Source organism: Amblyomma maculatum, chromosome 6 (assembly GCF_055883805.1).
Source record: "Amblyomma maculatum isolate TAMU_Amacu chromosome 6, ASM5588380v1, whole genome shotgun sequence".
NCBI classification, from domain to species: Eukaryota; Metazoa; Arthropoda; class Arachnida; order Ixodida; family Ixodidae; genus Amblyomma; species Amblyomma maculatum.
The window spans coordinates 133,655,908-133,668,414 of record NC_139349.1 but is presented as its reverse complement, the minus strand read 5'-3'; positions in this window follow the sequence as shown (position 1 = coordinate 133,668,414).

Here is a 12,507-nt window from a genome sequence, read left to right as displayed (position 1 = left end):
GCCGAGACAAAAAATTGACGCAGTCGACAATCCGAAGTAATCGGACCTATGCGTGAGTGACGACCTTCCACTCAGCACTGCTGTTCTTCTACTACTTGTGTTGCCCTGCATTCCAGCAGTATTTTTTCAGCCAACCTACTTTCGGTGATCCAGCGGCGTCTCCAACATGAACGTGGCGATCCCTCTACCACCCTTCTTGGCGTATCCCGGCGTACCGGCTATACCATGGCGTAAATGGCGACTTGTTTTTCAAGCTTACGTCGACTTGTTTTTCAAGCTTACAACGCTTCGCCGGAGCACAAGAAAGAGCTCCAGCTGAACGCGCTCGGGGTCAAAGGCATCAGCGTCTACTAATGCCTCGTGGAGGAAGACGCACCGCACACATACGAAGCGGCGCTTCAAGTACTCGATAAACATTTCGATGCTGAAGACAGTGAGTACACCTGCCGTGCCCAGTTTAAATGCAGAATACAAAGCCCGACGGAGTCGACATCCGGGTACATTCGTGACGTTCAACGGGTCGCCAAATCCTGCAAGTTTGGCAGCGCTACGAACATCATGGCACAAGACCAGCGGCCTGCAGTCCCACGAAATTCGGCGCCGGTACATACAAATGGGCGAGCAGTTTACCATTAAAAAGGCACTCGAAATTGCAGCGGAGGAGGAATGCACCGATAAAGTTATGCAGCACCTAGGCTTTCTGCAAGTAGATGCCGTTACTAGGCACTATACCGTTACTCAGCGTCGGCAGCTGCAAAATGGCGGTTCTCTCTCCGACTCAACCTCCGTTCAAGATGGCGATCGACGGACCAGCTTTCTTCCCCTATCAGGCTGCAATGGCGGACGCTGAGAGAGAGGACGCCAGGCTCCCCAACAGGAAAAGAGGCAACCGGGCGTCTGCGCATCGTCGTGCCCACCGGGCGGCTGTTTTCGTTGCGGCTCGCCGGATCAATGGGTGAATTTTTCAGTTTGTCCCGCTCGCCATACATACTGCCAAACATGCGGAAAGAAGGGGCATTTCTACCAGCTGTGTCGATCATCGCAGGAGACTGCGGGAATAGTCGAGATGGAAACGCCACAAGGTACTACTAAAACAAATACACAAAATGTGCTCAATATCGATGATAGTGGCAGCGACCTGTCACTTATGCGCCTTCCCATGCAGGTTAACAGTGTTACCCTCCCCTTGATAATCGACATCGGGGCGGTTGTCTCTCTCATGAATATGCGGGACTACCAGACATACTTTTCACATATCCGCCTGCTTCAATCGCACCTAATTATCAGAATTACTCGGAGCAAGTGGTGAAGACCTTGTGATTTTTCTCCGCCACCGTCAAGTATGAAGAAAAATTGGCTAGGGTGAAATTCTATGTCACGGAACGCGGGTCTACACTTATGGGAATTGACGTTATTAAGGCATTGAAGCTCGTCATCTTCGGCGAAACGCTCTCCTGTGCGCAGACTTGTGTCTGGTAAAGGGCTACGTGCATCAAGTGACTCGGCGGCCGGAGGTGGAACCTGTGGCTTCCAAGCTGTGTCGACTCCCGTTACTGCTCCGCCAGAAAGTGGCGGACGATCTTCGTCGCTTGGAGACATCAGGAGTCATCGAGAGAGTAAACGCTTCCGACTGGGTGTCACCACTGGTGGTGGTAAAGAAAAACGACGACGCCATTAGACATTGCGTGGACCTCCGTGAACCGAATAAGGCCATTGTGGTGGAAGGTTGTCCCCTTCCCCACATCGAGGAACTGCTTCATCGGTTATCAGGTGCTACTTTTTTTTCTAAAATTTACCATGCTTTCGCATATCACCAGGTTGAATTGGCTAAAGAGGGCAGAGATTTAACTACATTCATCACTCACGAAGGGTTATTTCGTTTTCGCAGAGTGTGTTTCAGGCTAGCATCTACCCCTGCTGTTTTTCCAGAAAATGATGTCTCAGGTGTTGGAAGGTTGCTGTGGAGTAATTTGCTATTTGGATGACATTTTGGTTTGGGGTAAAGATCGTGCGGAGCATGATGCAAACTTCAAAGCTGCCTTAAGCCGGATTGATGCTACCGGTATTAAATTGAACCAGAAATGTGTCTTTTCTGCAAGTGAAGCGCATTTTCTTGGTCATTGTATTAATGCTCAAGGGTTGTCGCCAATTGAATCAAAAGTACATGCCATTCGCGATGTGCCTCCTCCCACGGATAAAACGAAATTGCCGTCATTTCTTGGGTTGTTGAACCACTGCGCCGTATGCTCCGGCAAGGCCAGACCTCTGAATGGCCCGAGGAAGCTCATACTAGTTTCAGTAAGATAAAAAAATTCTGGCAGAAAAACCGGTAATTATAAATTCGACGGAAGCCTTCCCATTGTGATAACTACTGATGCATCAGATGTCGGACTCGGTGCGGTTTTTCAGCAGATGAAAGGTAACCAGCTGGTTACTGTTGCTTTTGCTTCGAGAACATTGTTTCCTGCCGAGTGTAGGTATTCTGCTGGAGAACTCGAGGCGTTTGCGTGCTTGTCTGCTTGTGAGAAGTGGCATGTGTACGTGTGGGGCCGGAAATTCATCTTACAAACTGACCATCAAGCGTTAACTACATTGCTGTCAGCTGGTTCAGCGGGACGACGCCCGCTACGCATTTCAAGATGGTGTGCTCGACTCATATTCCAATTACTGCGAAGGGTCAAACAATATCGTAGCGAATGCCTCGTCTATCTAGGTTACCTCTGCAGATTTATGCAGCTGAACAGTTTGAGGAGGAAATTGTCTCCCTAGTTACTCCATGCCTCAGTAAGGCTGACTTACAGGCAGCTACCTCGCAGGACACTTCCTTGCCGCAGTTTGTAAAGTTCATTGCAGATGGGTGGCCCACGAAGAAGGCTCTACCTCCTGAATTAGTGCCTTACTTTGCAGTTAAGGATGCACTCTCGTACGTGGACGGGCTAGTCTTTCGCGACGAACGTGTTACAATTCCAGCATCTTTAAGAAACAGGCTCGTACAGCTCGCGCAATAGTCAGAACTAAACAACAACTCAGAGGGAGGTACTGGTGGCCTTGCTTAGACAAACAAGTCGAAAATGCGGTCAGAAGTTACATTTGCCAGGCCGCTGACAAGTCGGCTAAACCGGTCTTTGCTCCGCTCAAACCGGTTCCCTTTCCCGAATATGCTTGGGAAAAGTTGGGCATGGATCTAGTTGGTCCCTTGCCCCATGCGCCATCAGACTGCAAATTTGCCATTACATTAGTTGATTATTATTCCAAGTGGCCTGAAGATTGTTTCGCTAGCGAGGTAACTCCTGACGCTATAATAACTTTTCTTTCTCTAGTTTTCAGCCGCGAGGGGATCCCCCAAAGCATTGTAATTGACAATGGTCCACAGTTCAAATCTCAGCAGTTCGAGACCTCCCTGGCAGAAGGGGGACTCAAGCACTTGTGTTCATCTAACTATTATACTGTCAAGCACTTGTGCTCATCTGACTATTATTCAAAAGCTTATGAGCAGGTAGAACGATTCAACAGAACGCTAAAGGAGCAAATTCAGCTTGCTCAGCTCGAGCAACGGCCACTGAAGAGAGCCATCACAGAGTATTTAGGTACCTACAGGGTGACAGCACAAGCAACTACAGGGATAACAGTCAACCTCGCTCCTTCGTCGACATAACTGATCTTCGAACTCCCCTTGTAGTCCTAATCTGGGAGCTAAGGTATTCCGTAAACAGCAGTATATGAAGCAACATGTGGATGCAAAGAGGGGAGAAAAGCCTTCATGGATACTAATCGGAAGTAGAGTAAGGGTATGCTTACCAGGTAAACGTCTTAAGCACCGAGACCCCATCACAGTGCTCTCCAAGGTATTATTACGTAACGCATTTAGGTTGAGTGACGGAAATATTTGGAACGCTTCCAAATTAGTCCTCGTACATGCAGAAAACAACTACGATGGTAACCAGTCCACATCATCCCGAACAGTTCACCCTTGTTACAGCAGAGATCTCAATTCCCTTCGTATGAGATTCCTACCTTGGTCGCGATTCCCATTCCCGCAGAGCAATCATCTCCAGCTGAAGTGCCCAGTCAAAATGAAGTCCTGCCTTGGCGGTTCAAAAGGCGGCGGCAAAAACCGCGCCACCTGGAGGATTTTGTCCTATGACGTTATGCATTTTCACTTTTCCGCATTGCATTATATGCCGATTCTTTTTTTTTTTTTTTCGTTGTGCAGTGCTTATGCCGTGCCCATGTGTTAATTCTACTTGGTCCTCTGGAGTTGTAACACTCATCACCCCGTTTAGGAGGGCACCCTGTTAACTATATTTCTTAAAGTGTGTATGTTCGAAGTGGTAACATTTTGTTAGTACAAAGATGTACAGCTGTTCATTTTTTTTTCAGTTGCGCATACAGTTCGCTATTTTATTTCAATGTTCTTATTGAGCTTTTATGGAGCTTGCAGGTATATAATTTGCTGTTTTAAGATAGCGCCTGTTACTTTCCACAACTCGGTAGGCGTTTCATGTATTATGTGCCAATGTCTTTCTTGTACAGGGGAAGGAGAGCGCGAGTGTGATTGAATAGCCAATTCATTTTTTTGCTATTGGTTGCCCTAACCTTCTTGGAAAAAATAAATTACTGTTGTGTTTTGTGAGGGATCTGCCATTCCCCTTTTGTTGCTGTTTTTGTTTAAGGGGGGGGGGGGGATGATGTATCGTCCTTTTGGTTTCGGAACCAAGGTTTGCGCAGTGGCGGTGCCACCGTACTCTTTCTCCCGTCCTGCACCCTCTCTCATGAATTAAAGGAGTCTGCGTTTGGCTGTTGTGGAGTACGGCTGTCTGTTTCTTCCTGCACGCCGCCGTTCGGCGGGCCACGTGGCGTCCATGGCAGTCACGCCGGCACAACACTTACCAGAACACTTATGTTGGACTTACCAGCCAAGAGCGAACAAGCCGTTTCTTCCGTATACATCCCAACATTCAAAGACAGTAAAAAGAGGTGTTGCGAAGGCTGCATTGACGTCGGCTCTCAACAAATCATGCCACCATCGTGTTAAAAAATGTTTTTCTAAGCCAGATTGAGAGGCGTCTGGAGGCAGGGTATCCTGAGTATTTGCTGTGTAGCATAATAGAAAGCATTGTCCTGCCGATCAAGCGAAGGATTCACGAAGAAAACCTTACTCAAAGAAATAAGTGGTCAGTGGTACCACGTATGCATGGCTTCACCCATAATCAAATGAAGATTGGTCAAAGACACGGCATCCGAGTTATTCCAACGGCACCAAACAGAGCTAAAGGGATGTGTGTGCGGGTTAACAACCAAGACCAACTGTACTCTAAGTGTATTCAGGGGGTTGTTTATCAGATTTCCTTGCATTGTGGAAGGAAATATATTGGACAGACAGGAAGATGTCTCAATGACAGGATTAGAGAGCACGCTATGGCAATATCGGACAAGTCTGGCACTAATCTCGCGGTGCACTGCAAAGACTGCGTTGGTTGTAGAGACCAAAAATGTCCGGCTGACCTTCACAATGTTAAGGTTATGAAAAGGATGACGGATAAGGTAGCCAGAGAAATTTATGAAGCATATGCAATCTGTGACTTGGGAGACCAATGTGTAAGTATGCCTTCAGTGGTTTTGTTGAAGAAGGAATTAGAATTTACGCGCAAACCGGCAGGATGTTAAAGACAAGGAATAAGTTGGCTGCAGAAGTGAAGTGAAAGGAGATGTGCGGTTTCTTGCCAATATAGTTGTCAGTGCAGCGTTGTCCTTGTGGTTGTGTGTGCTTCTTGTGCTTTGTGTTGTTGCCTGCTCTGCTGCCTTCTGCCAAGAGTACTAGACCGTAGCGGTAGTCACCATTATCCATTACTCATTGGTTTAGATCGACATTGCCAGCGAAGCTGTGGAGGCTGCTGCTTGGTCACAGTGGGATTTGTTCAGAACGCTACTAAACAACATCCTGCTCACAGCTGTGGATCCACAGGAAGCTTTGCACACTGCACTGCAAGCTGCAACTCATTCCAGTTGGGTAGAGGAAAAGAGACCGCCTCCGGATCTGCATCTTCGGTTATGGGCGGCTCGTCGCATGGCAGAACTGTGTTTACTAGACAACTCACGTTTGAACGCCGAGTCACACAACACCAGCCAACATCAGCGGCACGCCGACATGAAAATCACCTTTCTCATCAGCGATGGCAGGACTGGTGCGCATCTCTAAATGCAACGTCTATGGAAATCGGCAGGCATTCAAGGGACCCCACAGGCAATGCCTGTCTAGCATCTGGACAGACTCCAAACCAGTTTGCATGAGTGGTGGTCAGGAATTTATTTCCGGATTTCGACCACATTCCACCTGCGTTCATCAGCCCAAATAATCTCCCGTCAGAAGCGGGCTCACGTCCAAGCAAAGAGGACCTTGAAGGTATTGAAAAACATTTCACAATGGCCGAGTTTATTGCAGCTATTGACCAAACGAAACCGCGCAAAACTCCGGGCCGCATGGACTGACATACAAAGTGTTAAACAATATTGAACAGCCAGCTCTAGAGTGGCTGCTTGAGGCCCTGAATACAATGGGGACCTCTTGAGATGTCCCTACTCCTTGGAAATATGTTGAAGTGGTGCCAATTCATAAGCCTCGGGAGCGTCCCACTAAGTTAAGCAACCATCACCCAATAGCGCTTACGTCCACACTTTGCAAGCTACTAGAACGTATCTTAGCTATTCGCCTGTCATGGTGGCTTGAAAGATACAACTGGTACCATCAAGCTCAGATTGGCTTTCGTCCTCATTTGGGCACTGAAGATGGTGTGATGTTATATATGGGCCCAGGTCCGTTCAGGAGCTCTGGGCAGGTAGCAGAGCAGGTTCACAGACACACGGACGCTTTTCTTTTCTTGACCAATTAACGTAACTGGCAACAGACATGCATACAGCCTAGCTTATCCTAATAGGATATGTCCCAACACAAAACCGTCCTACTTCTGGTTTTCCGCTCGTGGACTAGATGCCGGTGCAGGCGAGTCCGCCGGTGCTCCGTTCACGCCAGTCGCCCGAGGACTCGGTAGCGCGGCAGGCCACGCTCCGGCGTCTGTGTCCGGCGTCTGCTTCACAGTCCGGGGTACTGCGGTGTACCGCGGGGTACCGCGTCACGCCCGGGTACTGCAAAGTGCGGCACCAGTGCGGCAGCACAAGTGTGGCGGCCAGGCACGATGGAGCTGGGCAGTACCAGACCCGGACCAGGTGCCCGGCAGGTGCTGGCGAGCCGGCCTTGTACGCCAGGCCCAGGACGATGAACTCCGCCGCCAGCGACGCCCAGGAACGTCCGACCCGTTCGCTTGTCGGAACAAACTCACGCACACTGGCACGCCCCGCACGCGGCCACACTTCACTTCCTTTCGAGCCACCCGCACACTCGCCACAATCACCATCATCACAACCTCCCCCCGTTCCAAGACAGTTTCTTGCAACTGTTCTGGCGCCGGGAGGGGGGAGACGTGGCGGGAAATAAATGCACAAACTACACAAATAACCACAAAGCAGAAACACACAAAAATTCGTCACAATCCACCCACCATTCACCATCCACAATGCAACACACGAGTTCGTTTTTTTTTTCTAAATCCCGTTCCAGTCAGCAAAACACACTACTACACCTTTCACACACGGCTCATGTAATCGGCACCAACGTTATCGCTCCCTTTTATGTAGTCTATGCTGAAGTTGTATTCCTGGAGGAATAAACTCCACCGCAACACTCGATTGTTCATATGCTTCGCGGATTGCAGGTACTGGAGCGGCTGGTGATCAGATTGGATGGTGAAATGTTTGCCATACACATAAATATGAAACTTCTGCACTGCCCAGACAAGAGCTAGACATTCTCGCTCAATCGTTGAATAGCGTGTTTCTCGGGGCAGCAGATTGCGACTAGCGTAGGCAACTGGATGTAAAATACTATTGTTGCCCGTTTGCAAGAGTACTGCTCCAAGACTTATGGGGGATGCGTCTGTACGAAGCACGAAGGTTTTCGAGAGATCAGGAGCCTGTAAAATAGGAGTCTCACTGAGGTTTGCTTTCAGGACTGTGAACGCATGTTCATGCACTGGTTGCCAAGAAATGGCATTAGGCTGTCCTTTCCTGATAAGATCTGTCAAGGGCTTGGTGATTTCGGCATAATGAGGAATAAACTTCCGGTAATAACCAGTCAATCCAAGAAACGACTGCATAACTTTCTTTGTTGTCGGCCGTTTCGCCCCTAATATCTTCTCTAAGGTCTTTAGGAGGGGTTCTACCCTGCCGTTTCCAATACGGTGACCTAAGAAACAGATAGACGGCTCTCCTATTTCACACTTGCTCGGTTTTATGGTCAAGTGTGCCCGCTTGATCCTCGCGAATACTGTTTTCAGCGTTTCCATATGTTCCTGCCATGTGTCAGTGGCGATGACAACATCATCGAAGTAGTGGTAAACGTTCTTCACATCGCCCAGCACAGTCCTCATGAGTCGCGCGAACACCGCAGGGGCAGTTTTGATTCCAAACGGCATGTATAGAAAATGGTACAGTCCTGACATGCTAGAAAACGCTGTTTTCTCACGACTGTTGTAGGCCATTGGCACTTGCCAGTACCCTTTTGTGAAGTCAAACTTGGAAAAGCAAGTCTTCGGGCCGACAAGAGTAAGAACTTCCTCAATGCGTGGTATTGGCTCGCTGTCCGAAATTAATACTTTGTTCAGCTCCCGAAAATCGATGCAGAATCTAAGTGTCTGGTCAGGTTTCTTTACGACTACTATTGGAGCATGATAGGGGGATTTCGATTCCTCAATGATCCCCATCCTCAACATTTCCTGCACCTCTTTCTCTACACTTTCACGTAGAGAAAATGGAATAGGGTACTGCGGAATATGTATGGGTTCATTAGATGTCAATCTGAGAGCGCACTCTGTGAATGTGGTCTTTCCCGGCAAGTCTGAGAAAATCCCCTCGAATTCTTGGAGCAAGCCACGCGCTTCTTCAGCTTGCACTTCCGAGAGACTTGACGCCAACTTGACGTCCGTTGCGCACTGCGTTCGATGCAAGCTCACAGAAGGTAGTTCTACTGAATCCTCTTCAGGTGTCTCTATGTCCAGTGAGGTGGAGTCGAGTTCAGCAGCTGCTGAGACTGGATGAATAGTCGGAGGGTTTCGTTCTTCTTCAACATGTTAATGTTAAAAATTTTCCTTTTATGTCCTAGGTCCACGATGTAGTCCACGTCGTTTCTACGGTCTATCACATCGTATGGACCTTTCCACTGCATGAGCAGCTTATTGGATTCAGTCGGTAACAAAATCAGAACCTTGTCACCTGGTAACAGTTTTCTGGGCCGACTTTTCCGGTTATAATACAGTTTCTGTTTCTGACGTGCTCGTGCTAGTTGTTCGTGAGCAATCTGGCACGTATCCTCCAAACGGTTTCTGAGCTCGACGAGGTAGGTGTACGTTGACCGAGTATCTCCATCGATATGCTGATTGGTCCAGAGCTCCTTCAGTACTGTTAGTGGTCCTCGCACATGACGGCCGTAAATCAACTCAAAAGGAGAAAACCCAAGGCTTGCTTGTGGAACTTCTCGGTATGCAAACAGTAACGGTGCCAGATACCGATCCCAAGACCTAGGTTTTTCTTGGCACATCCTCTTCAGCATAGTTTTCAATGTTCCATTGAACTTCTCCACAAGACCATTTGCCATGGCATGGTAAGGTGATGTCTTCAGAAGCTTGATGGAAAGAAGACGACCAACTTCACTCATGAGCTCTGAGGTGAACGTGGCTCCTTGATCGGTCACCATTTCTTTCGGTATGCCAATGCGGGAAAACATCTCAACGAGCGCTTCAGCAACATGCACAGCATCAATAGCTGGAAGGGCGACGGCGTCTGGGTACCGTGTTGCAAAGTCAATCAAGGTGAGCACATATCGGTTTCCTTTATCAGACGTAGGTGAGAAAGGTCCTATGAGATCGACGGCCACTCGTTCGAAAGGAGTGGTAATCAGTGGCATGTTGCCTAAAGGGGCAATGCCAACTTTGCCTTTCGGTGTTGTTCTCTGACACTTATCACATGACTTAACGAATCGTTTAACATCTCCATGTATGTCAGGCCAATAAAAGTCCTGAAGTATACGATCAGTAGTACGTCTGATCCCTTGATGTCCGGCCATAATACTTTCATGTGCTATTTGTAAGACTGATTGCCGGAGTTTTTGTGGAACAACAACCTGCTTGAAGATCCTTCCCGATGTCATACAGTAATATCGATAAAGAATCTCCTCTTCTTCACAAAAATGGTACGAATTACCTTTACCTGATCGTAATTCCTTATCTACCTTAAGGAAGAGCCGTTTTAAGGATACATCTTTCTGCTGCTCTTCTGCTAACTGGTCCTTTGTCATGTCACACAGAAGAATGGGTGGCACGCACAGCGGTGTTTTCTTTTCTGTTGGCTTGGCCAAGGCTGCAACACATCGTCTAAAATTCACAGGTCGCTCCTGTTCTCGGGAATCTTGAGAGGTATGAAGCTCTAGGCTGCTTGAGGTCATCCAGTCGTGATTGGGATCATCTGGGGCACTGACACCTGGTATATTCCCAAGCACGAGATCATACAAGGGCCGCTTCATGCAAAGCGCGGTCACCTCGCCTTTGAAATATGGCGTGTCCACTGGTACTCTTGCCACCGGTAACTGGGTTACCGTACCATTGACAAGTACTATCCTCTCGGTCTGCCCTGTGAAGCAGTTCTTTGGGACCAAACCCCGGCGGACAATAACGACATTACTACCAGTGTCTCGAAGCACGCACACTTGTTTCCCCATCACAAACCCTTCTACAATGGGCATTCTTCCTGTTGAATTCTGAGGTGCGTCTTTACTGACCTGCGCCCAACTGCTAGAGTCGGATGGGCTCCGGGCCGTATGCCAGTCAAGATGATCAGCACGTTTGGGAGCCTGAATTGCAGAGCATGCGGCACTCTGTTCTTCCTCTTGGTGTCGATTCCTGCAGTTTTCGGCCTTGTGTCCTTGGCCTTGGCACTCTGTTCTTCCTCTTGGTGTCGATTCCTGCAGTTTTCGGCCTTGTGTCCGACCTTTCCACACGAGTTGCACTTGAGCACCGGTCTAGTGGACGTGCGGCAATCGGAAGCCCGATGTCCTGGACGATTGCATAACATACACCGCAACTGGGGTTTATTCGGCAGGCTGACGGAACTCTTGATATGAGGTTTCTCTTCGTCAGGGACTTTACCGATGTTCGAATAGTTCTGAGCTTCCAAGTATCGATCGGTTGCGTCTGCCATGATGTCGAGTGTCTTGCACTCCCGTTCTTTCAGAAACACTGCGAGTTTCGGGTGGCAACACCACAGGAACTGTTCACCGATCACATGATCGCGCAGGTCTTCAAATGTCTTGGGAACACTCGCCATTTCGATCCAATGGTCGAAGTAACCCGAAAGCCTGGCGGCTAACTGCCTTCCCGTCTCGCCATCTTCTGCTCGAGCTTTTCGAAATTTCTGATGGTAACCTTGAGCCGTGAATTTAAAGCGCTGCAGAAGAGCCTTTTTGACCTTTTGATAATCTAATGAATCTGCAGCTGACATCCTGCGATCACGGTCAAGGCTTCCCCAGTTAGGCACATACTTACGGCCATCGCCCATTTATCTTGAGGCCAGTCCTGTCCCACTGCCACACGCTCAAACCGTTGCAAATAGGCATGCAGGTCATCTCGTCGCTCGTCAAATAGGGGTAGCAGTTTTTGAGGGTTGAAAAGCTGTACTTGTGGCGCTGACACTATGGGCTCGATATCATCTGTCGTGTTGCTCCTCGCTCCTTCTTGGAGTCTGAGTTTCAATTCCAAGATTTCTTTCTCTCTCTCCGCGGCTATGCGACTTTGCTCTCTTTCAGCAGCACGTTCGGCCCTTTGCTCCGCGCGTTCCTTATCTATCCAGTCTCTCAGCTCGGAGCCTGAGAAACCCAGCTGAGCGCCCAACGCGGCTAGACGCTCTAGGTCCATCTTTGCTCAAACGTCGCGATGCGTGTGAACCCGTCCTCGACTCTCTGCCCTCTCTCTGAATGATTAGTTCCTTGAATCTACTAATTTCTAGGATCCTGGCAGGCTCGCCAAATTGTGATGTTATATATGGGCCCAGGTCCGTTCAGGAGCTCTGGGCAGGTAGCAGAGCAGGTTCACAGACACACGGACGCTTTTCTTTTCTTGACCAATTAACGTAACTGGCAACAGACATGCATACAGCCTAGCTTATCCTAATAGGATATGTCCCAACACAAAACCGTCCTACTTCTGGTTTTCCGCTCGTGGACTAGATGCCGGTGCAGGCGAGTCCGCCGGTGCTCCGTTCACGCCAGTCGCCCGAGGACTCGGTAGCGCGGCAGGCCACGCTCCGGCGTCTATGTCCGGCGTCTGCTTCACAGTCCGGGGTACTGCGGTGTACCGCGGGGTACCGCGTCACGCCCGGGTACTGCAAAGTGCGGCACCAGTGCGG